This window comes from Pinus tabuliformis, chromosome 7 (genome assembly GCF_031772625.1).
Source record: "Pinus tabuliformis cultivar Carrire ecotype Pingquan chromosome 7, CPIR1, whole genome shotgun sequence".
In the NCBI taxonomy this organism is placed as follows: domain Eukaryota; kingdom Viridiplantae; phylum Streptophyta; class Pinopsida; order Pinales; family Pinaceae; genus Pinus; species Pinus tabuliformis.
This window is the reverse complement of record NC_142293.1, coordinates 373,162,842-373,165,905: the sequence shown is the minus strand read 5'-3', so window position 1 is coordinate 373,165,905 and position 3,064 is coordinate 373,162,842.

Sequence of the window (3,064 nt, the reverse complement as noted above, 5' to 3'; positions counted from 1 at the left end):
ATTAGCTGTGATTTGGAGCAAATTTCCAACACAAAAAATATGTAGCAATCACCACTAGTAAACCCGCAAATAAGATTATTTCAGAATGTAACTTTTAGATTCCAGTTGCTATATGACTCTTGAATGGAAAATTTGCACTGAATTCCAACACCAAGCTTCCTGTTTGAGGGAATTCTTGTGGCCATCCTCAATCACTCAAACTCAAAACATAGTGGTCATTATAATGAAAAGATAAAATAAGAGTAGTTTTAATTTGTTTTGCAGATTTACACGCAAAACACCAATAATTTTCCCATATTTACCATACTTCTAATTTCTAAGATGTAACACACCGATTGATCTTTTATAGCAAACACTTGATTCAATACAAACACTAATTTAACATATTACAACCACCAATGTTTGATCCTCAATTAGTTGAAACTAGTTAGCACAAAAACTTCACGAAAGAGCAACAAGTAGAAATAACAAATCCATCAATTAAGAATCAATCAAAATAGGATAAGATTTTTGTTGAATCTTGATAAACAACTATAAATTATATTGGAAACCCACTACAAGTAGTGGTCTTATTCAAAGAGAAATACTACTTGGAAAACCCATATTTCCAATTCTTTGCTCTATCCATGAAGCTTTCTGCTATCCTAAAAACATAATTTCCATTCAATATTTTAGGTTTCTTAAGCTTCCCAAAGGGCTTGCCAAATGAAGCTGTTAATTTCATTAATTTTCATAAAATACTTAGTGTACTGAAAAATAATAGTTTGCCATGTGATAGATAATTCAAGCAAGTAAAAAATTGTGTACAATATTTCTTAGAAGACTTCAAATTAAAAGGAAAACTTTCATATTTTGAGATAGAAAAATAATCTTAATAGAGATGGTCAATATTACAAAACAATAGAGTGGATATAAAATTGCAGGCAGAAATAACAAAATCCTAGTTGTAATATAGTCGATTGATTATTCTAAGTGAAGCCAACTAGATACACACATGTGTTCATTTTCACCTTTCTTTCCCATATCTTTATTAGACATGGAAGCTAACTTGCATGCATCTTGCAAGGTTTATTTAGCAAGAGTATATATTGCATTCTCCTTTTCCACACTTTCTTTTCCATGAAAAGGTGCAACAGGTAATGGAGGAATTAGTTGCTACATTAGCTGATTTGTCAACTTTCATTTTCTCGATTTCTGTTTTCCTATGTGCATTATTTGATTTTTCCTTGGTGTATTTTTAGATAAGAAAACAATAGGTCTGAAAAGAAAACATTCATCATGCAAAACAATGACTAATTATATGATTCCAACACATATTTCTTTATTGTTGGAAGAAAACTAGTAAACTATGTTTAACTGGCATCATTAAAGTTAGCCAAAACCAAATTGTTAGACATTTGAAGTTCTACAACATGAACTTGTTCCTTTGTGTGGATAAATTTCTCTTTGTGTGTGGCAAGGGCCGTTGAATGTTCTGAGAGTGATGACTTGTACTTGCCATCATATTTTATTGTTTCCAACTAATTTGTTAGCATCTTGATAGATAATCTTTTTTGATGCATCTCAATTGTGTATGATCTCATTGACCCTAACATATATGACCTATGCATGAAGCTACTAGTATAAAGAATATGACGCATACCCAAGAATAAAGGGAATTAATGATGATAGATGTCTATGGATCAATGCTATAGCTTGTAGGAGCAGTTCGTTGTTTCCTAGAGATATTTGGGAAAGCCATAAGAGAATGAAGTTAGGACGAGTCAATGTTCCAAAATTGGACCCACTAATTTAATTTTTTCTCTTTACAAGTAGCCATGATGAATGTCCTTAACCCTTATTTTTATTATGTAACAAGGTTGAATTTGGATTAGTAATGCTCCTTAGTGGGGATACTTACTGGTGATATTTTCCAACATTCAACACATTCCCTCTATTTATTATATTTCAATTTTTCTTCTTTTATTCCATTATGTATGCTCTCATCTGCAGTTATAATACATAACTAAAATATTTCCATGAATTCATTCTCCTGTAAATTTGTATGCTTTAGGCCGAAGGTGATTAATATGATATTATTTGCAAGAAACATGAATAGTATATTGCAATAAATAAGAACAAAGGTTTTCATAATCTAGCAAGCCAACCAAAATAGGAAATAAGAAAAATAACAAACATGGTTGAGAGAGATGGAGATAAATATATCAAAAAGTGATATTTATTTGTATCATAATTCAAATCACCCTAAGTAGATCTATCTTAATGCTAGAACTGTCAAGCACCAAGACTGACAAAATCCTTTGAAGTGCAAACATTTCCTTATGTTTTTTCACTATAAAAAAATGTTTGCTCCTTGATTCTCAACACATGATAGATACACGGTTAATATGAATCTACACTGGTTTATATTTTATCATAATACATCAACTTTATATATTTATGGTTTTTGGCATACTAGAGATGTAGATTATATAATTCACCTCTCAATGTGATGCCAAATGTCAATATATTTAGTTGAAAAACTAAAAAGAGAGGATATTCTCTAATGGTTTCATTACAAGGCTAATATCATAGAAACTCGAGAAATAAAGTGTAGAAAAGAAACTAAAGAAAGATAAATCAATTAAGAAAGTTTTTATTAGGAGAAGTTGTTGAGATACTAAGCCAAGTTCACTCTAGCCCACCCATAATACAAACAAGTGACTCTAAGGGATTTTAGGGACAACAATCCTAAAACAGTTTAGGAAAGATTCAAGAAAACTGAAGGTGAGCAAGAAAAGGAGTTAAATTTATGTCAAAACAAAACAGAAAGAATTAAGGTGGCCTTAATCAGCCAATCACATGTGCATCTCATGTTCTTAATAGACTATAACCAATGTAATATCACATCCATGAATTCACATTACCAAAAACAATCATGCATTTGAGTAGGCACCTTGACGTGTTTGGTGTACAATGTCTTGCCTAGCACTACATGCACCAAATTTATCTGATAGGGTCATTCATAAACCCTATATGCTTGGAAATGAAGTATTAGTTCACGATTTACGTCAACACACAATTA